The 25,353-nt window shown below is 45.3% G+C and overlaps 1 protein-coding gene across 2 annotated transcripts in view; it reads left to right on the top strand.

Moving 5' to 3' along the window:
• DNAH2 (dynein axonemal heavy chain 2) overlaps nucleotides 1-25,353 on the top strand; it is a 3,497,426-nt gene that overhangs the window by 2,528,004 nt on the left and 944,069 nt on the right. The window lies entirely within an intron of this gene.

Genomic DNA, 25,353 nt, shown 5'->3' with positions numbered 1-25,353 from the left:
AGTCGTTACAACGACTTGCGTTGGGGGGCGCTGGATAGTGGAATAGTTAAATTTTCTATTCCAACTCCAGTCCCCGTGGATAATAGGGAAGGTTTTGGATAGAAAATTAAACTATTCCCTATCCAACAGCGCCCTCCAGCGAAAGTCGTTGTAACGACTTTCGTTGTAATTCCTGCGTTGTAATGGTAGTGCGTGGTAAAAGTTTCGTGGTAAACGATGTTCCCCGCAGGGAGCAGTGTAAAGCAGAATGGTGAATGTTGGGAGTGATAACTGAGTGATGGTTTAAAGAGTGCTTCAGGTTATAATTAATAGTACTTGTTTTGAATCTCCAGTGGATAACCTTTTGAGTGGAAACAGACCAGGTGGGATGTCCAGCTGAATAGCACTTTGGTGTCTTGTTCTGAATCTCCAGTGGATTACTTTTTCAGTAGAGACAGACCAACCTTTTGAGTAGAGACAGACCAGGTTGGATGTCCAGCTGAGTAGTATTTTGGTCCCTTGTTCTGAATCTCCAGCGGATAACCTTTTGAGTACAGACAGACCAGGTGGGATGTCCCTCTGAATAGTACTTTGGTCCCTTGTTCTGAATCTCCAGCAGATAACTTTTTGAGTAGAGACAGGCCAGGTGGGATGTCCATCTTATCACAGTTCTGATGGTAGAGAAGCATCTGTAAAAGGTGAATTTTGCACCATCCTGTATGTAAATTGTGACTTGTTTGGAGCTGCAACCTCTGCTCTGGGTGTGATTGCCAGAAAAATATACAACAGATTTTTCTTTGCAGATAAACAATACGAGCCGATCTCCTTCATTCTGAAAATCACTAGTAATGAACCCTTCAACGGCTTGAAACCTTTTCTGCTAGTTTAGTGGCACCCTTTCAGAGATGCGGCCCCCTGTTTCTAGTAATATTGCGCTTTTGAGGTTGTATGGTACCACTGCAGATGCTATGCTAACACGTCTGCTGATGTGAGGGCTGCAGACCGTCTCACTGTGGAACAGACACTCAACTGACATGACCCTAATGTGAAAGCTGCTGAAAGTGTTGGACCTACCACTGGTGGGTGATATCTAGTGCCCTTTCCTTCATCCGGGACAAGACAGCAGCTTCGTGGGAAGCAGATGCTGTGCATGACCTTGATTCACCTGAATGCCCGAGATAGCAGAAGTGACCTCCCTCACCCTTTGACTGCTGATAGCATCAGAGGCCTGAACCCTTGTCCCACCTTTTAACCACCAGACACGATCATGTTTGCTGCCGAGGTGCTAGGGCAAGAAAAATAAACTACAGTCTCATAACTGCCACGCTCGCCTTGCCACAGGGAGCGAAGGCAATGTAGGCATGGTAGCTCCTTTCTTTTGTAACCATGCATGTCATTTCACCAAAAGACCTTGACTAAAAGGAGAAATCATGCATCCTTTGACCCCCCTCCCCCCATACCTGTCTTTGTCCTAACCTCTGCACGGGCTCCGGCCCTCAACAGCCTCCGATTCCTTTCTAATAGAATAGGAAAAGTGGGGGAAAAAGTGAAAAGTATAGAAACTCTGTGTTGAAATTATTTATGAAGAAAATTTCAAACAAATTACAAATGCAGATACATATGCAGAAGAAGGAATGATATACAATATAAACGAGGAAGGCATTCCTAAATTATGTTAAAATAGATGTAAAAAAAATATCCTCTAGTATTCAGAAAGTTTAGTTTAGTAAAGAAATAAGAAGGGAAAGAAGAAGAAAGGAAAAAAGAAATAAGAAGGGTAAGAGAGAAAGAAAGAAAGAAAGAAAAAAAAAAAAAAGGAAAACCCCAGAGTAGCAATCTAGTTATAAAGAAGAATGAAAGCAATAAAAAGAACGATACGAGTCAAATTTTTTTTTTTAAATAAATAGATGAGTAAGATAAAAGAAACATGGTATAAGGAAAAAGAGGTAAGATTAGGAAGGAGTAATAGTCGCAGCAGAAGAAGAAGTAGAGGCAGAATCATTATCGACTGTGGTTTCCAAGAATGGGGACCATACTTGAAGAAAAATGGAAGCTTGGTCCTGTACATTATAAATTATACGCTCATATGAAGCTGTTTGTATCATTGCCACCAACCATTCCTCCTGAGAAGGAGGTAGGGAGGATTTCCAGTGACGCAGTATACACATTTTTGCCGTGGCTAAAGCAGTGTGTAGAAGGCGAACCTGTGGTTTGGTAAACTTGGGAAGGTCACGAAAGTCATGTAAAATTATGTTTGCAGAGGTAAAGGGTAGGGGCAATGCCATAGAATGAGCCAAGGTATTTCTTATGAAAAGCCAGTATGATCTAGTACGAGGGCATTCACATATAATGTGCGTGATGTCACACCTGGAAGCTGAACATCTCCAACACAAGGAATGCGAAAGTAAATTAGCATGATGCAGTTTAACCGGAGACCAGTGCCATTCATGAAGGATTTTAAAAATACTAAATTTAAGGCGGGCTTCTCTAACACTCTTATGCAATCCTTCTAAAATAAGATCCCATTAAGTATCTGAGCAGGTCACAGAAAGACGTGTTTGCCGTTTTAATTGAAGAGCTTTGGACAAAGGTAGCGAAAATAAAGGGTGTAGAAAAGTCTTGTAGAGACCAGAAGTGACACCCTTAAAAGTGCCCCATAAATTCAGATAAGCTAAGATAGGAGAGGCGGATAACAACTCAGGCGGGGAACTTATATGCTTTGTAATAGCCTGTTGGAGGTGAGAGTATTTACAGGATTGAGTAAGTGGCAGATGAAATTCTTCACTCAATTGGGAGAAGGATTTGAAATGGTCACCATGAAACAACTGTTCCAGGGAATGAATACCCGCTTCTTGCCATAAAGGCCAAAGTAGAGTTCGACCTCTCACTCGAATAGCTGAATTAGACCATACAGGAGCATTAAAGTGAAGCCGCGGATTAGACTTAAGGAGACGATGACTTCTTTGCCAGGACTTAAACATGGCAGACAAAATAGGGTTTTTGGGATCAAGAGAACTAGAACCCTTGCCATATAAAAGGGATAAACCAGGACCAGATGCCAACAAATGACGTTCAAGTGGTACCCATTGAGGAACGTCCTTGAACTTAGGTAAAAAGAAAGAGAGGTGGGAAAGATGAAGGGCAAGAGAATAGTGCTCAATAGATGGAAGACCTAAACTGCCATATAGTTGGTGAGCTTTTAATTTTGCAAAGGCGAGACACAGTTTAATTGTTCCCCATATGAAAAGTTTGATTTTTGAATCAATGGACCGGAGAGTAGACAAAGGAATAGACAGAGGGAGCATACCCAGAACATAGAGAAAGCGCGGTAAAGTAACCATCTTAATTGCCTGAACCCGTCCCCAAAGGGATAAACCTAAAGCCTTCCACTTATCGAAGTCCCCTTGCATTTGTGTGATCAAGGGAGTTAAATTGTCTGTTACAACATTATCTAATCCTCTGTTGAGGAGAATACCCAAGTACTTAAGTCTACAAGGTTGCCAGTGAAATGGAAAACCCGAAATTGCTTCTTTTGTAGTACCTAAGGACATAGGTAAGGCTTCACTTTTATCCCAATTGATCTTATATCCAGAAAAAGAAGAGAAGTCCTCAATAATACGGAGAAGAGCAGGGAGAGATCGCGGAAGATCAGTAAGTGTAAGAAGAATATCGTCCGCATATAAATATATTTTGGAATGAGCAATTGGAAGAGGAACACCCACCACATCAGCCGATTGACGAATTGCAGCAGCCAGTGGTTCCATAGCCAAAAGAAAGAGGAGAGGGGATAGCGGACAACCTTGACGGGTACCCCGCTGAATAGGAAATGAAGTGGAAAGAAAGCCCCCACAATTAACTTGGGCTGATGGGTTGTCGTAAAGTAGACGCACCTTGGCTATGAATTGATCGCCTAATCCAAATTTTTGCATGATGGTAAAGAGGTATTCCCACTCAATACGATCAAATGCTTTTTCAGCATCTAAAGAAAGAAGGAGGGCATCATCTGTAGGATTTTTGGCGGACCATAGGGCATGGGAGAGGGTACGTAAATGATTACGGGAGGAACGACCGGGAACAAAACCTACTTGAGAGTTATGTATTAAGGAAGGCAAAACCTTGCGAAGTCGTGAAGCTAGAATGCTGGCAATAAGTTTAACATCAGTATTCAACAGAGATATGGGGCGATAACTACTACACAAAAGAGGGTCCTTGCCGGGTTTTGGCAAGACTGCTATGAGTGCTTTGTTAAGGATAGAACCCAGAGAGGACTCCCCCATAGCTTCCTCAAAAGCGGCATGAAGAGTATCAAGCATAGACTGACCAGTCCATTTAAAAAATTCAGGAGGGAAACCATCATCACCTGGAGCTTTATGATATGGTAAAGAAGAGACAGCTGAAGAAATCTCCTCCTTCGTGATAGGTCCCTCAAGTAAAGCTCTGCCATCATCAGAGAGCCGTGGAAGACGAACCCCATCCAGAAATCTAGACATCATTGTCTTGTCTACCTGAGTACCTGGGGAGTATAAAGATCTATAAAATGAGGGGAACTCCTCAACTATCTCCTGTGGTCGAGTGAGGATATCACCACCAGTTGATTTAATTGCTGGGATCGCCATAGCGGCCTCTCTTTGGCGTAACTGCGCAGCCAATAACCGGCCAGCTTTTTCTCCTTGTTCATAATGGCGGCCTTTCATTTTTTGTAAAGCATACTCCGCCTTAGAGGTGAAAAGTGTATTAAGAGACATACGCGCCTGTTCTAATAACTTTCGATTTTGGAGAGATGGTTGCGAAATATATAATTGAGAGAGTCGTCGAATATCTTTTTCCAGTTCAGTCTGCTTGGCAGTATTCTTTTTATTATACAGAGCAGCATCTCGCATAAGCCGGCCTCTAATGGTGGCTTTAGCAGCCGCCCAAACCATACGTTTAGAGGAAACCGAGTCTGCATTATGGAGAAGATACTCATGTAAGTGGGATTGTAAAAGAAGTTTACCCGCAGGTGTTTTATATCTGTTGATATTTAAACGCCACGATTTGCGCCCCGGATTCATAAGACCCAAATCCAGCGACAAGAGGACAGGGGAATGATCAGAAATAGCTGCTTCCAAAATCTTAGAATCAGTAACCAGCCGGACCGAATCTTGCGAAAGAATAAAGTAATCAAGACGTGAAAACGTACCGTGGGTGGAAGAAAAAAATGTATATTCCTTATCCTGTGGATGACTTAATCTCCAATGATCAACAAGACCAACATCAGCAAGAATGTCACCAAAAATGGTTCTGTCAGAGGCATTAATAGTGTCAATGCAACCCGTTCTGTCAAGAGCAGGATCCAGTGCCAGGTTCCAATCACCCCCAATTAGAAGTTGAGAAGCATTGATTTCCGTGAGAAGGCGATTTAATCGGAGAAAAAATTGCTTTTTGGAGCCTAGCGGAGCGTATACAGAGCCAAGACAAAGGAAGGAATTGCCAATTTTCAATTTAACAAAAACATAGCGACCGTCCGGATCCGACCATGTCTTTAAGATTGTGAAAGGAAGTGACTTCCTAAAAAGAATGGCAACTCCACACTTACGAAGAGGGTTAGGATTGGTGGGATCAGGTTTAGAGACTGAACTATGAATAACTTTACCCACCCAAACTCTGCTGAGCTTACTAGACTCAATATCATCCAAATGAGTCTCCTGCAATAGTGCCACATCCACATGTTTAGAATGTAAATAGGAAAGAACTTTTTTACGTTTTATGTAATGGGTGAGGCCATGAACATTCCAAGACACCACAGATAACGGATGGGTAGAGGGCATGATATTAGGATTGTGTGGATAGTAAATGGGGAAAGTCGGAGAGAGAAAAAAGAAATGCTACTCTGGGAGGAAGAAAGAGAAGGAAAGAAGGAAAAGGGGAAGAAAAAGTCAGTAAGGAAATATAGGGGGAGAAGGAAAAAAGAGAGCAATCTGGACTGTGAACTGCGGGTCTGGGTGCACTGAGAGCAACGCCAGAAGGGATCAGACCCCCTTCGAGGAAGGAAAAATGGGGACTTAGAGGATACATTGTGACATGTAATGCATAAGTCTGAAAACAGGAAAATATCAACATAAAAATCTGGACCAACTCCTGGATATCTTCTCAGGGGTCTGTTATAAAATGGAATAATAAAAGTAACCAACATATGTAAACCCCCTGCATCCTAAGGTTTATATGGAAAGGAGATGAAAATACTCTAAGGGAGACAACCAACAAGTACAAAGCATAAAAGAACCAGAAGGCCTAATCCACAACATGAGACAATAACGAGGAAAAAGAAAACAGGTGATGAGGAACATACCAATATTGTCATAAAAAGATAAAAGAAGAGAAGTAAGGGCCTCCTGAAACCATTTTGTAGAGAAGATAGAAAAGAAAATAAGCACAGTGAGAAATGAGAGACTCAGTGAAGTAAAGAATATCATAGAAAGTCAAAATAGTTAATACATGAAGTGAATGACGAGAAGCGGAAAAAATAGAAGAACACCAAAAAAAAGACAACGAACAATAGTAGAAAAAGATCTCTTATGGAACAAAGAACAATCTTATAGCATATAATAGGCAGAATCTGAAAAATATTGAGTGACTGTAAGGTTCAGAATGACATAAAGAAAAACTACCTGCAGGAAGATAACATCCTTATAGCATATAGTAATCTGAACCTGAAAATGATTAAATGACTGCAAAACTGAAAATCACATATTAGAGCGAATACAGAATAACAATAGGTCATAAAGCATAATACAGAGCCCTAAATAGAAGGAGTCAGATTGTACCATGCAGGAAAAGTCTCAGTGGAATGAACAACAGCAAAGAACAAAAGCATTATGAACATTAAACACTGCTAGAAATTTAGAGAAAATATTACAGCATAAAAGAGAATTCAGTCAGCATCCGAAGGCGTCTTAAGAGGCGATCTAGACTTGTCTCTTTGCTGCGTGTTAGTATGAGAGGAGACAGGGCGTAGAGCTGAATCCCTGTCCTCCTGAGAACGAGACAGACGAGTAAGATCCCTGCCACGTTGTCTAAATTCAGAAGAGGTGGAGGATTGAGATGATGGTAGAGTGGGAGAGGAGGACTTAGACTGAGGAGGTGGGGCAGAGTAAGAAGACTGAGTCTCCATATCACTGGATTTGATATCGTCCAGAAACTGTTGAAGAAGTGCAGGATCATAAAAGTCTTTGGACTCTCCATTCCTGGTAACACGGAAACGTGCAGGTTCAAATAAGCCATATTTGATGTCCATTTGACGTAACTGGGGTCGCATGGAAAGAAACGCTTTCCGTCGTTCATTCGTTTCTTTGGAAAAGTCTGCAGCCATATGGATGGTATGACCTTGAAACAGGAAAGAGCCATGAGCGCGAGCCAATGATAAAATCTGTCTAGTTTGCTCATGGCGAAGAAAACACGCAATAATTGGCCTGGGCTTTGCCGAAGGACCAGAGCGTGGTGGGCCCAGTCTATGAGCACGTTGGAGCTCAATAGGAGGAGTAAAGGAAATTCCAGTCAAAGTAGGAAGAGCATTACAAAGAAAGGACTTCACATCTTGCTTTTCAATATTTTCGGGAAAACCAAAAAAGCGGATATTGTCTCTACGACTGCGATCCTCCAAATCTATGATCTTACTGTGTAGAAAGAGCAGATCTTGATCTGAGCCTTGAATAGAATCCAATCGACTTTCTATAGCCAGTATTTTAGAATCCATGACGTCAATCCTTGTATGGAAAGTGGTGAGTTCTGCCCTGATAGACTTGGTTTCTGCAGTTAAGGAAGTCATGGCAATATCCAGACCCTCCAGTCGTCGGTTAACTCCAGAGAGTTCTTGCAGAATACGTTGCATGGTGTCAGATAAAGATTTGTCGCTTTGAGATGATGTAGCTGGCGGTGTAGGAAGTGACGCAGATCCATTACCTTTAGCCGTCGAAGTAGAGGATTGTTTAATCACATCAGTAAAAAGTGGTTGTTTAGGCCCACGACCACCATTTCGATTATTAGACATCTTCGAGTACTGCTGTATTGATGGTCTGCAATAGCGAATAGAGGAAATATTGGAATAGGAGGCAATGATGAAATATATCCAATAATAGGAAGGAAGGAAAATATGAGCAGCAAGTGAATGTCCAAATCGAACAGCATACAATTAATGCCTGAAATTTGAAGAAATTATTACAGCTTTGTCACAAGATAACAAATAGCATGCTACTAAACCAAAGTAGCGCTAAAGTGTCAGGTCATGCGTGCGAAAGGTACCACAGAAACAAAGCATAAAGTACAATAAATGAGTGTTACAGTGGATTAGCAATGCAAAAATGACAAAGTAATTGTACAAAATATGAGAGTACACTTTGAAAGTAAAGCGCTTCTCTAATGGAGGGTAGTATATGAGATATTAGGAATATTATACATTCAGGGCTGCCTCAAAGAAAACGTGAGATGATGATGCTGGCTTATAAAGCAATATACATGAGCTAATAACATATGATGGCGATCATAACTGAAAATTCAGCCTCTATCCTGTTACCCTCTATCTGCCTCCACCTGTTAAAGCAAGAGTAGCAGAACTAGCAAAGCGTCACAGTAGAGGAAGAGGGTGACATAGTAAAAGAAGTGATAGAGACAAGTAGCTCTGTCCCAAATGACACATGTCTTATAAAACGGCTGAATAAAAGTGCCAACATCAGATGAGAGATGGAGCAGTACTATTACAAGTAAATCTGCCTGTACCGCTAATACTGACTCTTCAAAGGATATTCATAGCTGCAGCCGTGCAAGTTGTGCCATTTCACCAGGTCATTAGAACATGTGTAACAAGAACACCCTTCAATGTGGCAGTTGATCAATGACTTTACCCTGTTTTTGTTTTTCCTTCACGGTGTCTATTCAAAGTAAGGTTGCTGTTAATTTCGAAATAAACTACACAGCAAAATCCTGAGGAGGGCGCCGTGTGCTCTAAAATGCAGGCAAAGTATTCAAAAAGGCAGTCTGTGGCTTCGTTGTAACGCACCCCCACCGTCAGAGGGGGGCGCGGCCTACTATATGGAGAGGCACGGCCCTGTGGTATTGAGAACGCCGCCCTCGCTGAGGAGAGGCGCGGCGTGAGAAGCGCGCGAACCCCGCAGCGAACGTCAGAGAAGCATTCGGCTCACCGTCCCGCTGCTATCTCTGGAATGGAAACCACCAGCTGGGAAGGGAAAACACCGCAGCACTCTCCATGGGTCTCCGAGTGCAGTAATCGCCCCAGAGACGGCCCACACGAGCAGGTGAGATAGGGAAGCTCGTCGGGGGTCCGTCCCTCGGCGGAGCTGCGCTAACAGGCGGCCATCTTCCTGCGTGGCCAGACCACGCCCCCCCAAAAGTATAGAAACTCAACTGGGCTCTTGGTGCCACATTTCCTTTTTAGATTCTGGCTGAATGTCATCAGTGTCACCATAATAATGTTATCAGTATAGCATCACATCATTCCACAGTTCTGTTTCACAATTTCTTATGCATAAAGTAATAACACCACCCTATGCCACTTGAGAATTACAGGCATGCGTTACAATACATGCTAGGCACGTTTACATTACCGGTGCTTGTTGTTCCTGCTCTTGCCTTCATTGAAACTCTCTGATGTCCTTCTGTTAGATCTCTCTTTAGCCCAGCAAGGTCTAGCAGTAGGTACTGTGAAGGATTATCCTTTGGCCTTCTCTGCCTTTCTGTGTTTACTACACCAACTGTCCTTATCTGAAAGAGGCTGTAGTTATAGAGTCCTTACTTTAGAATTACCCCCAGGCGTCAGACTGGATCCGGTGAACTTTTTTCTTACCAGTGCCCCTGCGCGTCGGTAGGTGAAGTCGGCCGACTCTGCGTTGGTCGTGGTTGCCAGAATAACGTTACAGTGTCTACTTAGACACCGCCTCTGCCCACTGAGGTCAGTTCTTTCTTTTTCCGCACCAGGAAGAGCAGATCCAGAGAGAGCGTGCCCATTAGTCACTTTTTGACAAAAACTTTTTCGACTTTTGTAGACATCTTTTTCGACTCCTGGTGAACGAATGGATGTCCCAATTGTTTCTTTTGCAAATGTTGCCCTAAGTTGGAAGGGTATGCCCAGACGTCGGTTCTGTGCTCACTACACCACTAGATTCAAGCAAGCCTGGCTGATGAAGGGTGATGCCCTGAAACCGGTCCCAGGATGTTTGTTTCCTGTCCAGGAAGGACCTGGCTCGGCAGTTTGGACTGGACTGTTCCCATAAGGAACAGGGTCAAGACTGATTTGCATATGGCTGGCCCAATGGTACCCTTCAAAGGAGGAGGAGAGATTTCGCTGCTGTGATCAAAGAAGGGCATTGAGTTTATACATAACTGTACGAAAGACTATTGGGTAGATTGCAAGGTCTTTGCCGGGTGTGCAGTTGTGAGGAAAGATAAGGTAATGTAAAAGAGGACCCTTTCAAGGTGGAAAGTTCTGTTTACCAAGGTCTGCTATGCCCTGGCCAAAACGCATACCTCGGGTGGTCTGAGGGCTCATTTAGAAAGGCAGAGGCTGCTAAAGTGGCTTGAAAGTGCTGTAGGTAGTGTCAGACTGCTAGAATATAAGAGCTGTGAGATTCCTGACCGTAGCATCAAATTCCTAGTCTGTGAACTTGGTGAGTGCTGTCATGTGTTATGACTACTAGTCTGTGAGAGTACTTCTGGTGGTATGTGACTGCTACTCTGGTGGCTGTGAGAGTGCCGTCGGTAGTGCATGACATTTATTATGCAACAGGTATAAAAATGCTTCCTGCTGAGTTTATTATACGACAGGTATAAGAATGCTTCCCGCAGTGTGTTACTGGTACTGAATAAGGGGTTTGATAGGGCATTTTCTAGTGGGTGTCTGCTGGTCTGTTAAGAGGTGTGAGAGTCCTGTTGATGTTTTGCATTTCTGCCATAAATGTTATAGCAGTTCCCCTCGTGTGTTTGTCGATGCCATGGAAGACGTAACAGTGTGAACTTAAACAATGGACAAGTCTTACTCTTAAAATAACACTGATGCGATCCTTCATAAACAAGTCTCTTCCTCCACTTGTGAGCCTATATGGTCTGCATTTGTGCACATAGGGGCCAATTCACAAACTACGTTTTATACTTTGTTTAGGAATATTATATTAGTACTCCTAATGTACTACAAAATGCTGTTCATTAACAGTGGCGGCCCATGCAGGTAAGCGCGGGGGTGGGAGGGTGCAAATGACAAACAACGGAATTGGCAAAATAAATAAAATGTCTGCCCATCTAAACTCGGTTGGTGAACATAGAGGCCAACCTCTGACAGCTCTTAGTCTGTCAAGCCGTTGAAGGGCTATAACCATGGTGGAGATGGAATAGTCTCCGCCATGGTTACATCATCCAGTGGCAAATACATTGGGTGGGGGACCAATATGTTGGCAGTAAGGATACTCCTTTGATGTTGTGACAGAGTATCCTTACTGCCAACATAAAAATCAACCCCTCAATGTCCATCAGGTATTTTAACTTTAAAAAAATGTTTAAATTCACACCTAGTGAATACTAAACATAACATTCCAAATGCTCACAAGGAAACAAGACCTCTTCACTTAGAGATGAGCAAACCAACAAATTAACAGTGCGTGTCGAGCTAGACATAGGGAGGAAATACAAGTTGGTGGCCACTGTAGGAGAGTAGGGTCTGCTTCCTATGGTCACCCCCACTTTTTGCTTTACTGGTTTTCGACTTAGATGTGGCTGTGGGCCTGCTAATCAGACCCACAGCCCAGATGCACTCTCTCTAAATTCTAACCATGTACTCTAGGTACATACACAATTGGGAATTGGTCCACCTTATCAGCCCCTGTAGAAGTGTACCTTAGGTACTCAGGGCATAGGTGTAGCCAAGGCCTACCAGGGGCTGCAGCATGTATTATGCCACCCCTGGCTGGCCACTCAAACTGACACAACTGGCTGATCACTCAGCTGGGGCAAGGTCGTGTAATCACCCCTTGCTTAGGTATAGTATTCCTATATCTAACCTTACATATAGACACACAGTAACCTATAAGTCACTCCTATGGCTGGCCTTAACAATCCTGGAGGCAGAGTGCTTGGTTATGTGTGAGATGGTGCTCTAGCATGAGCTGAGCCTGTCTGCAGCTTTCGGAACCATGTCCTTCTAGCTGTTCTATGCTATTGCCATACCATATACTCTTAAGTGCATTATAATCCTCGCAGTTGAATGCTAACTTTGGTTTGGCTTTATCTAAACATGTCGTTTAAGGTGTCATACGCTTTGGAATACTACCCCCTCGCCAATTCTGGTGACGGGGGTAGCATTCCACCCTTCTAGAGGGAGAAGACATGTTAGTTCTGACTATCCTGGTTAAAGTTAACCAGAGCCCCAGCGTCACAAAATGGATGCTGCTGCCACAGACACAAGTCTGACCTCCTGCTGCTGGGAGTCCTTCCAGTGAGGGAGGCCCGGACAATAGGTTTCCTGCCTGGAGAGGTGTGAGCATCACCCCAGACAGGATTGTGTGTATTGGGACAGGGAGGGCTGAAAAGAAACAGACACTGCTTGGGGCACACTAGGTGCTTCATGCATAGTCCAGTTCAAACCGGTGCTGGGGCACTCCAGCCTCATCTCTGGCGCGAAACTGGGCAAAGGAAAGCGGGTGTAACCACCCCCCTTCCTGGTCCCACCCATAGGAGGGACCTAGTGAGTAAACCAGCCCCCTTTAGTTGTATAAAGGTAGGAGCTGACCCAGGAGACTTTAGATTAATCCTGGAATCGAACTGAAGACGAAACTCTAGACCCTTCGACATTCAACTGAAGCTGAAGACTGAAGAATCTCCCTTGTGGCAAAGAACTGACCACCCTGGGCAACCAGGCACCATCCAGCAACTCGACGGCTTGCTTTGTTTTGTTCCCGCCGGAACTCAAGCGCAGAGCCTGACTAGACCTCGACTCCCGGACTCCTCTGACCCCACTGCACGACTCCAGCACAGCTGAGCTCTGTGGAAGGCGTCGAAATTCGTGGAAGCAGGCAATTTGGAAAGTCTTCAACTTGCTAACAGCGCAGCTCCTGAGACATCCTCGAAGCTGTGCCCTGGGGACTGAGACCCCCTGACCCCGAGCTCCACCTGCACCGAAGACCAGCCCTCCACACTCCACGAGATCTGCGTGGGGCCCTTCTGCTTGTGTTCTGCTCGACGCGTTGTCCGGTTGCTGGCCCGTTGGCTAGTAGCCCTCTGACGACGACTCCTTTGAAAATCCATCGCTGGTCTGGTTGCTCCAGACTGGCCCTCGCTTCCGTGAAAAGGTGAAGTACCTCAGACCCTCCTGGTGGTCTGCACCGAAGCCTTTTGTGTATCCTGCATGGGTTGCCTTTGCTTAGGCTTGTTGGCTCCAATCTTGAAGTCAACCCCTCCATCTGCGAGAACCTTCGTGGGACAGCTCCTCTCCAGCACCTGGTTGTCCTCGACGCCTCCTGGTCCGCGTGGCTGCAACGACAAGCTTCACATCTGTACCTAATTGCTCCTCGACGACATCTGGTTCCTTCCTGGTTCCACCCGGTCACTGGCTAGTGACCTAGAATCAGTCCCCTCTGCTTTCAGGTCCTCTTCATCCTAGATCCACCCTTGGATCCACCCGGACATCTTCCTCCTGGTCGCCTGCATCATCTTCTTCCGAGGCTCCATAGGAAACTACGAGAAAACCCGACACACTTTGACACCTATGCACCCGCAGCCTGTGGGTGAGGTAACGCGAGTACTTCGGTGCTCCTGTAGGGAATGACTATCTTGGGGCCAGATGTAGGTCGGCAAATACCGGTCGGTAACGGCCGATTTCGGCCATTACCGACCGGTATTTGCAAATGGAGATGTAGGGGCCTTAAAATTTACAGAATCGGTATATTTACCGAATCGGTAAATTTACCGATTCGGTAAAATACCGATTCTGTAAATTTACCGAATCGGTAAATCAATATGTAGGTGGCACTGAAAACAGTGCCACAGGCCCTTACCGATTTGTTATTTACCATGTAATACTATTGCATGGTAAATAACGAATACCTGTGTACATGCACATCTGTGCATGTACACCTGTGCCATGTGGCACACATACATGCCCTTAGGGCATGTATGTGTGCCACATGGCACACAAGCCACAAACAGGGGTGCAACAGGGTGTCAAAGTGACACCCTGTCCCCCTTGGCAATTCGGTAATTTTACCGATTCTGTAATTACCAAATCGGTATTTGCCATTGAATCCTATGGGCTTCAAGGCCCATAGGAATCAATGACAAATACAGATTTGGTAATTACAGATTCGGTAAATACCGAATCCTACCGATTCGATATTTTTTACCGAAAAATTACCTACATTAGATTTACCGATTTATGAATACCGAATCGGTAAAATTCTGTATTTATGAATCGGTAAATCTAATTTACCTACATCGGGCCCTTAGTGTCCAGTTTTGCTAGTTGTGTAATCCTAGTTAGACCGGAAGTGTCCTAAAACTTCATTACTTACCTTTTTACGTTCCTATTGACTTTCCATTGACTGCACGCGCCGCCTGTGGGCCTCCTACTCCTAACCTAAGGGTCAGATAGTGTAGCCCCAGCGATTCCCTAGGCCCTAGGCCTTCTCCTTTCCCAAGTCGTGGTTCTTATACCACTTACTTAGTATATGGTTTTACGCGCCCCTAGGGCCTAACTGTAAATTGTGCTATTTAAAGTATTTCTAAGTGTAACTTGTTATGTGCTTTTGCCTCTGATCTCATAAAGAGTTCAGAGGAGTGTGTTAGTGAATAAATACATATATATTTTATATATATCCTGTGTGGTGTCCTTTCATTTGATAGTCATGGGGTTACATATGGTAAAACAGCGGCTTTACACGCCCTCAAGAGTCTTTTAGCCTAAGACTGTTCAGTCCACGCTACCACTAGGATAGCTGGTCTATAAGGTTGACTTGCAACCATCACCATAAGGGTTGTTTGGACTGGTGCAAGGTGTTCACTAGAATAGTGAACATCATATACCAGGCCAACTTCTCACAGCCACGTTATCGGCTGTGTGCTCCTCTCTCCAATCCCAACTAGTGGTTAAATTGTGAGCTCTGAAACACGCCTCTTTTTTGTCAATGCATGGCTCACCTATTGAGTCTGGTTAACATCTGTAGGGCTCGAGACTGCAGAGACTATAGTATCATAATCTAGAGCAATATTTTGGTGGCAACTTCCTCCTTGTGGTCCTCCTCAACCTGGGTCCGGACTCAAAGTTTCAGTTTTTGTATGTCGTCCAAACAGCGCAGGTAGACCAAGCCACACTTATCCAGTATTGGGGTGTCTTTCATAGATTCACATGCCTGAATCATTCCCCGTCGCCGAGGCGGGAGTCCCACAGTATATAAAAAAGCAGTGCCAAAAGCCAATTATAGTAGTAGGCCTAAGAGAAAGGCCAAAGGCCTAAACTGCAGTAGCCTATCTACCTCATTATGCCAAAAGGACCAAGAATTTTGTCCAGTCAATCAGCTTACAGCACCCTCTAGAACCCTCTCTGCAGAGCCAGTTCTCCTCAGATTTTCACCGCACGTCGTGTGGAAGGGAGTCTCCCTGAGTTTCTACTCAGTTTTCCATTCTTCAAGGATGTCTGACAAGAAGGCCTTGTTTAGACCTTGCAGGACATGCGACAAGAAAAGAGTCCATGTTGATGATCAACATAAGGACTGTATTTATTGCCTTTATCCTAAGCATGAGGCAAACATTTTTAAAATCTGCCACACCTTCCCTTTTAAGACCTTAAGGGATAGGGAGGCTAGAGTCCTTTTGTGGCTCATATCTTCATCGGCTGATGAGGAGGATAGAGCCTCAACTTCCAGCAAAAGAGCTAGATCACTTGATGGCTCTTCAAGTGAGGGGAGAAAACATGTCAAGACTTCCCACTCCACTTCTGGATCTTCACAGAAATCTCCATCATCTTTATCTGAGGCTTCAGCTCTGAAGAACCCTAAGAAGCTTCAAACTGTGAGTAAAAACTGTTCTGTCTCTTCAGCTTTTCCTATGACTACCATCTCTGTCACATCTTCAGCTCCTTCGTCGACGGTGACAATCTCCACTACAGCTATCACCTCTCCTATCCTGTCGACTAGGATTTCCATCGTGGCTTGCTTGGGGCGTGCTCTAACTGTTGCACTCTGTGAGTCCCTTGGACGTTGCATGTTCCAACACTTCACCTTCTTCGTTTTCCATGTCTGGTGCTGCTGTCAAGGCTTGTTGGTGCTCCCGCCGGACACCAACCCCCCTTGTTCTCGACTTCCTATGTGGGACAGCTTGTGAATGGCTCCTGGTCTTCCACAGCGTTGCTTGGTCCTCACAGCTGCATCGACAAGGTCACAGTCAACTCTCCTGCCTCTTCCGTCATTGGTCTTCCATGCCTCCTGGTCACTCCCGAGTGGCATAGCCTTGTCCCCTCTGCTTGCAGGTATTTCTCTTCAAGAATCCATCCTTGGATTCCACCGGACTCTTTCACCATCTTCGCCAGCAGAATCTTCTTCAATCTTCTGGGTCAAGCCTAGACTTCGGTCGCAGTTCGCATTCTGCTTCATTAGTATATGGTTTGGTCTCCCCTGGAGACTGAGGTAACGGGTTTTTAGGAACCCGTTTGGTGCCAGGGGATAACACCCGAAGACCTCTGAGTTCTCCCTGTTCCGGACCACAGAAACACGGAGTCTTCTAGTCGAGTCAGAGATCGAGTTTTATTGATAGCTACCAAGTAACAGGTGTCCTAGAAGCACGACAAACACGGGTCATGTGTTCTCAGGAGACTGTTCGTTTTTACAGAACCAGCCTTCTCCTTATATACAGAAATAATAGCTGCAAGCAAGAATTCTTGAGTTTATGATATGGCTATACACATATTTCTACAATAATACGAAAGAGCGAAGTCATGTAGGCAAGCCCGTATTTTAGATGTCCAATGCGTGATAGAATACTCAGCCAAGCCCGGAACTCCCATCAGATATCGATGAAACCCCAATAAAGGAAGGCACCTCCTAGTCATAAAACTGGCCATAAACGGGGAACAGGACAGGTGTGTGTTTGTAGAAAGCATGGTTTGTATGTAGTGAATGGTTTGAGGAATGTTATGTATCGATGCTATCGCATTTGGCCACTGGGCGAGGGGCTGCCCAAACAGGTTTGGCTAAAGGCAATGGAGTCAGTTGGGACAGGTCAGGGGGAAGTCAGGGAAGGAGGACGTGTCCTTTTAGATCAAGCTCGACCTTTAATTGACTTATCATGAGGGCAAGACGTAAGATGGATGCCGTTCACAAAATGGAGTCTAAGGGGTTGGGACGGAAACTACGATTTGGGGGTATTGGCGACCCTCGATTATGACGCAAATGCATGGGAATGATGCCCTAATCATTATCGGTTCGCTGACACCAAATTCTTCATGGTACGTTGATATTTTGTGACACGGGTATTGGACCTCGTTATCGGGATGACAACAGGGTCCAGATTTTCAGAACCACAAGACCACTGTGTATATTTGCTACTTACCTGTTCTCCTTTTGAAATATTGTGTGTATTGTGTTTATATCTCCAGGTTGGAGATATATTATTCTGTTAGTGAGTGTGTATAATAAATACAACTATATTTATATCTACACTGTGTGTTTTTTTCCGTTTAACCTACACTACATGATTAGTTCTGGTAAAACAAGCTGCTTAACACTCCTTCTAGACTAAGCTTGACGGCTGCTCTCCACAGCTACCACTTAGAGAGCTTTGTAAGGTTATCTAAGACCACTAAAATCACCATAAGGGTTCTCTGGATTAGTGCAGGATGCTTCACTTAAATCAACTTGCACATATACTAAGCAGGTCTCCTACACCTCTAATCTGCCTAATGCTCACCCACGCTACCATAAAAGAGAGCATTTGGGGTGTAATTTGTCTCTCTGTAAGTCCTGTGGAATATGCCTGGACTCTCTGCACACTGTACTTCATTTTGGGGCACTATATGGCGAGCCAGTTTCATACACAAGCTGCAATGGCCTCCTGAGAAGGGCCCTGACACTTACATTTTTACAAATTGAGCACTGCTCACAGGAAGGAAAGGTGGTGTTTAGTACACTTTTAGAATTGATGGCTCTGCAATGTACTGCTGCAGAGAGACGTTTCACATTTCAAAAGCATAATTTTCATCTTTTGTGACTTAGAGGAGAACTTTTCATTTGCTTGTTTTTGATGAGCTTCTGGGAGGTCTATCGACATGTTATGTCAAAATGTATCTCCTTCAATGGGAAGGGGAAAGCAGGAGGAATACCAAAGGCTCCCCGTTGAAGGAGGGCTGTGTTTAGCAATAAGTTAAGATTTGAAAATACCTGCAGCAGAGTTCCCTGTGCTTTCAGTTTTCAGGCAGCATTGAAAATGTCAAGATAACTCTTGCGATTAATGTTCCTGCTGGAGAGAGAGGTGGTGTCTTATCTAGTGGCAGTTTTGACTTGCCATAAAGAGGTGCACAGGGTTAATATCATATGCCTGCTGCAAAAAACGCACACAGTCCAGATCATGGACCTGTATTTTATGTAGATAGCTGAGAGGATTCCTGCTTTTGTCACAGAGATCCTTTTGGTACTGCAGTTCATAAGATACAACCCTAATATAGAACAGTGACTGTTACGAACTGTCATCAAAGAAGTGCATGCAAACTGCATAAAATAGATTAGGACGATCTGTGTTCCACCAGTCTTTCATTATCTATTCCTAATGTTGTTTGGTTAAATATACCTTCCTACTACCATAGTCAGCCTTTACCAGTGCTTTAACACAAATTAAATGTATGTGAGAGAGGGCCTATGGAGGGATGAGGGGCACTTTTGCCCATTGGCCGTGAAGGAATCAGAGGAGGCGGAAGTACATGACATTCTGCATCCTAGTGCCTTCATTAATAATTCAACCATTAGAATATTTCCCAGCTGCGTGAAAGCTCCTGGAACACTTAGGATTCGTATGTAAAATTAGGTTGAAATATCTAGCATTTTAATTGCATAACGCCATTTAAATTCTATCAAATGCTAAGTTCTACAAATGTGTTATATGTTTTATTCTCACTAAAAGAATTTCACACATAACATTATCATGCAGAACTCAGACCTAGCCTGCTGCCTCGAAAAAATGGAAACATTTAGACAAAGAGAGATGTGCAGCCTGATCGACGTTACCATTAGTGACTTTTAAAGTACACTGTGCCCCTTTACGGCTTCCAGAGTTTCCTCTCTCCGAATGCCCGTCACTGAGAGTTACTAAGAGAGACGGATCTTTTTAAAGGATTGACTATAATCTCAGCGTTTATGCCTATTGTGCCCTAAGGAAAAAATTAATCTGGAGGAGGGCGTGTGTCCTCTCAGGAACAATAAATCCGGGGATGAGTGAGTGTCTCCCCTCAGGAACTAACAATCCGGGGATGAGGGAGTGTCTCCCTTCAGGAACTAAAAATCCGGGGGTTAGGGAGTGTCTCCTCTCAGGAACAATGAAACCAGGGACGAGGGCAAGTCTCCTCTCAGGAACAATAAATCCGGGGATGAGGGGCATGTCTCCCCTCAGGAACCAAAAATCCGGGGATGAGGGAGTGTCTCCCCTCAGGAACTAAAAATCCGGGTATGAGGGAGTGTCTCCTCTCAGTAACAATAAAACCAGGGACGAGGGCAAGTCTCCTCTCAGGACCAATAAATCCGGGGATGAGGGGCATGTCTCCCCTCAGGAACTAAAAATCCCTGGAAGAGGGGCATGTCTCCCCTCAGGAACTAAAAATCCGGGGATGAGGGCATGTCTCCCCTCAGGAACTAAAAATCCGGGATGAGGGCATGTCTCCTCTCAGGAACTAAAAATCCGGGCATGAGGGAGTGTGACCCCTCAGGAACTAAAAATCCTGGGATGAGAGAGTGTCTCCTCTCTGGAACAATAAAACCAGGGACTAAGGCAAATCTGCCCTCAGGAACTAAAAATCCGGGGATGATGGAGTGTCTTCTTTCGGGAACAATAAAACCAGGGACGAGGGCAAGTCTCCCCTCAGGAACTAAAAATCCCTGGAAGAGGGGCATGTCTCTCCTCAGGAACTAAAAATCCGGGGATGAGGGAGTGTCTCCTCTCAGGAACAATAAAACCAGGGACGAGGGCAAGTCTCTCAGGAACAATAAATCCGGGGATGAGGGGCATGTCTCCCCTCAGGAACTAAAAATCCGGGGATGAGGGCATGTCTCCCCTCAGGAACTAAAAATCCGGGGATGAGGGCATGTCTCCCCTCAGGAACTAAAAATCCCTGGAAGAGGGGCATGTCTCCCCTCAGGAACTAAAAATCCGGGGATGAGGGCATGTCTCCGCTCAGGAACTAAAAATCCGGGGATGAGGGCATGTCTCCCCTCAGGAACTAAAAATCCGGGCATGAGGGAGTGTGTCCCCATAGGAACTAAAAATCCTGGGATGAGAGAGTGTCTCCTCTCTGGAACAATAAAACCAGGGACTAAGGCAAATCTGCCCTCAGGAACTAAAAATCCGGGGATGATGGAGTGTCTTCTTTCGGGAACAATAAAACCAGGGACGAGGGCAAGTCTCCCCTCAGGAACTAAAAATCCCTGGAAGAGGGGCATGTCTCCCCTCAGGAACTAAAAATCCGGGGATGAGGGAGTGTCTCCTCTCAGGAACAATAAAACCAGGGACGAGGGCAAGTCTCTCAGGAACAATAAATCCGGGGATGAGGGGCATGTCTTCCCTCAGGAACTAAAAATCCCTGGAAGAGGGGCATGTCTCCCCTCAGGAACTAAAAATCCCTGGAAGAGGGGCATGTCTCCCCTCAGGAACTATAAATCCGGGCATGAGGGAGTGTGTCCCCTCAGGAACTAAAAATCCTGGGATGAGAGAGTGTCTCCTCTCTGGAACAATAAAACCAGGGACTAAGGCAAATCTGCCCTCAGGAACTAAAAATCCGGGGATGAGGGAGTGTCTCCTCTCAGAAACAATAAAACCAGGGACTAGGGCAAGTCTCCCCTCAGGAACTAAAAATCCCTGGAAGAGGGGCATGTCTCCCCTCAGGAACTCAAAATCGGGAGATTCAGGGCATGTCTCCCCTCAGGAACTAAAAATCCGGGCATGAGGGAGTGTCTCCCCTCAGGAACTAAAAATCTGGGGATGAGGGAGTGTCTCCTCTCAGGAACAATAAAACCAGGGACGAGGGCAAGTCTCCTCTCAGGAACAATAAATCCGGGGATGAGGGGCATGTCTCCCCTCAGGAACTAAAAATCCCTGGAAGAGGGGCATGTCTCCCCTCAGGAACTAAAAATCCGGGGATGAGGGCATGTCTCCCCTTAGGAACCAAAAATCCGGGGATGAGGGCATGTCTCCCCTCAGGAACTAAAAATCCAGGCATGAGGGAGTGTCTCCCCTCAGGAATTAAAAATCCTGAGATGAGAGAGTGTCTCCTCTCTGGAACAATAAAACCAGGGACTAAGGCAAATCTGCCCTCAGGAACTAAAAATCCGGGGATGAGGGAGTGTCTCCTCTCAGAAACAATAAAACCAGGGACTAGGGCAAGTCTCCTCTCAGGAACAATAAATCCGGGGATGAAGGAGTGTCTTCTCTCGGGAACAATAAAACCAGGGACGAGGGCAAGTCTCCTCTCAGGACCAATAAATCTGGGGATTAGGGAGTGTCTTCTCTCAGGAACAATAAATCCCTGGATGAGGGAGTGTTTCCTCTAAAGAAAAATAAATCCGGGGATGAGGGAGGGACTCCTCTGAAGAAAAATAATTCTTGGGATAAGGAAGTGATTACTCTAAGGAAAAGGATGCTTAAATCCGTGATGAGGGAGTGTCTCCTCTAAACAGTGCTTTAAATGGAAATACAGAAGTGCAGGTACTCACTATTTAGAGTACCTGTTTGCTCCAGAGAAGCCAATCAATCAATCAAGTTTCTTGTATAGCGTGACTTCTCACCTATTATTTATTTTATATATTTATAAAGTAGGGTCTCAAGGCGCTGAGGTGGCTGATGGGGGGGGGATGTCTAATGTTCAGTCGATGAGCCAGGTCTTGAGGTCCTTTTTGGATTGTAGCACCCATGGTGATTGTGTGAAAAGCAGTGGCTGCAAGTTCCAAGTCTTTGCAGCGTGGTAGGAGAAGGATGTTCCGCCAGCTGTGATCTTGCAAATCGGTGGGATTGTGGCTATGGACAGTTGAGCGGAGATGTCTGGTGGGAGTGTAGAAGGAGAGGTGTTAGTTGAGGTATGCAGGTCTGGTGTTGTAGAGGGCTTTGTAGGCACGCGTGAGGAGCTTGAAGGTAATTCATTTGTTGATAGGTAGCCAGTGATGGTCTTGCAGGTGGCCGGTGTTGTGGCTGCAGCATGGGACGTTCAGGATGAGTCTGGCAATGGCATTCTGGATGTTCTGCAGGTCCTTTAGGAGTTTTTGGGTGGTGCCCGCGTTAAGTCCGTTACCGTAGTTTAGTCTTCTGCTTATGAGCGCATGGGTGACCGTTTTCCTGGATCGGTGGGAATCCATTTGAAGATCTTAAGAGTAGTCAGAGCTTGTGGAAGCAGGAGGACGAGGCAGCGTTTATTTGGTGGTTCAGTAAGAGCGAGAAGTCCAGGATGATGCAGAGATTTTGTGCATGCTCCGTCCGTGTGCGGGGTCCGAGTGCTGCAGGCCACCAGGAGACAACCCAGGTGGAGAGGGTGGATCCCTAGATGAGGAATTCGGTCTTGGCTGATTAAGCTCGAGTCCGCTGGCGTAGGAGACGATGTTGAGTCTGTGGCTTCTGACGATGGCTGAAAAGTAGGGCTATGTAGATGTTGAAGAAAGCGGGGCCCAGGGAGGATCCTTGAAGCACTCTGCAGCTGATCTCTGTGGGTTTTAAGTCAAATGGTGGAAGTGTGACTGTATTCAGCTGGTGAGAAAGGAGTGGATCCATTCTAGGGCTTTTTTGCAGAGTGTTGCACTGAGGGGTGTGGTGGGAGACGGTGTCGAAAGCGGCTTAGAGGTCCAGAAGGTTGGGTGCAGCAGTCTTGCCTCGGTCAAGGAGGGTGCGGGTGTCGTCTGTAGCAGCGAGGAGAGCTGTCTTGGGAGACATCCAGGATATGGTTTCTTTCATGAACTCGGAGAGTTGGGCGTTGATGGCTTTCTCAATGACTCTGGCTGGTAAGGGGAGCAGAGAGATGGGTCTGTAGTTCTTGGCAGAGGGTTTCTTCAGCAGGGGGTTGATCTCTGCGTGTTTCCAGTCTTCAGGGAAGGTGCAGTTCATGGTGGTGCATCAGAGTTTGGGTTCGATGGGGGTGCAGGCTCTGTTGCAGATTTGATGAGGGCAATGATCCGAGAGGGCACTAGAGTGGATGCTCTTCATGATGGATTTAATCAGAAGTGAGTCTGGTCCAGTTAGGCAAGGTCTGCTCTGGTCTGGGGCCATTGGGTGTGGTGGTTGCGTGTGGGGCAGGTGGCTCTTGGGTCACAATGCTGTCGTAGATCTCCTTGATCTTGCAGTGATAAAGGGTGGTGAGGCTGTCACAGAGGTCTCGATAAGGGGGAATGTCCGCTGTCTCTGTGCTGGGTTTGATTAATTCTTTGACCACGGCGAGCATGTCTTTGATGTTGTGTGCGTTGGCGTTGATGTGTTCCAGTATGGCTGCTTTCTTTGTTGTTCTGATGAGTAGATGGATGGGTAACTACTGCCTCAGGCTCAATTCTAGGAAAACCGAAGTGGTGATCTTTGGGAATCTGCAACCCAGATGGGATGACCTTTGGTGGCCGGCGGAGATGGGGTAACTACCAAAACCAGTTCAGAAGGCAAAAAATCTGGGGGTGCTGATCAATAATAAACTCACTTTATCTCAGCAGACCAATGCCATTGTATCTACCTCCCACTTTCTGATCAAAAACCTGAAGAAGGTCTTACCATACATTCCTGATGACTCCAAAAGGACGGTAGTGACTACCCTTGTTCAGACTAAGCTAGACTACTGCAATGGACTCTACCTAAATTTGGAGAAGCAATATTTAAAAAAGCTCCAGATGATTCAACAAAATGCATCTGCAAGACTTCTACGAAATATCCCTAAATATGAGTCAGTAACCGAGGAAATCTGAAGACTTCACTTGCTCCCGGTTGCACAGCGCATTAAGTTCAAGGCACTATGCTTAGCCCATAAGGCCTTGAACAACACCGGACCAATGTATCTTAAGAAGCTTTTCTCCTGGTATCATCCAGCCAGACAACTGCGTTCTTCAGATGCTAGACTTATGGAGGTTCCAATAATCTGGACCTTATACTGGGGAGGCAGCAGTATCTCGTACAGAACGGCAAAATTGAGGAATAAATTACCATTCGCTATTAGAAATGCTGGTTCACTTATCACCTTTAGAAGGGACCTGGTTTTGAAGACTGCGTGGTCTGCAATGATCTTGCTGGTCCTCCATCTTTTTTCAAGCCGTCTGCAAGTGCTCCAGGACTCTTGGAGGGTGGGGGAGAACCTCCTGGCTTTCTTGGAGGGGTGTTTGCTTCCAGTTCTCCTGAGGGGAGCCAGTGTGTTAGTGCAGTCGGAAATTTAGCTGTGAGTGTTGCGCCCTGAGGTTGGCATCTGTGGATATCGGTGGTGGGGTTTTGCTGAGGGAGGTGGTGAGCTGGTCTTCGGTGAACTTGTTCTAGCTTTTGCAAGGATAGTGGTGGGCGTGGTGATTATAGTGAGTTTGGTGAAGGAGAAGTGGAAGCAATGGTTGTCAGTCCAATGTGGCTCCGAGGTGTGGCTGACGGTAATGTTGTTTGCGGAGAAGAAGTGCTGGTACTCTTCCTTTAAATGTATTGCAGCAGTGAAGAGAAGTTCAGGTATTCTCCTCTTCAAATTAAATAAGTGCATATACTCAGTACCGGACAGTACCTTCCCATTTAAAGCACTGCCTTTAAGAAAAAATAAATCCGGCGATGAGGGAGTTTCTCTATTAACATGAAAAATAACTCCAGGGGTGAGGAAGTGTCTCCTCTAAGGCAAAGTAAATCTGGGGATGACGGGATGTCTACTCTTAGGAAAAGTACATCGAGGGAAGGTGGATTGTTTTCTCTTAGGAAAAGTAAATCTGGGGAAGAGGGAATGTCTCCTTTCAGGAGAAATACATTAGAGGAAGTGTCTCCTCGTAAGAATCGTGATTCCAAAGGAAAGGGAGTGTGTCCTCTTAGGATAAGTAATTCTGGGGAAAAGGAAGTGCTTCCTCCTAGAAAAAGTAAATCCGGGGAAGAGGGAGTGTCTCTTCTTAGGAAAAATAAATCCGAGGATGAGGAAGTGTTTCCTATTAGGAAAAGTAAATCCAATGGAAAGGT

Source organism: Lissotriton helveticus, chromosome 12 (assembly GCF_964261635.1).
Source record: "Lissotriton helveticus chromosome 12, aLisHel1.1, whole genome shotgun sequence".
Lineage (NCBI taxonomy): Eukaryota > Metazoa > Chordata > Amphibia > Caudata > Salamandridae > Lissotriton > Lissotriton helveticus.
The sequence above is the reverse complement of the archived record's forward strand: the minus strand, read 5'-3'. Positions and strand labels throughout refer to the sequence as shown.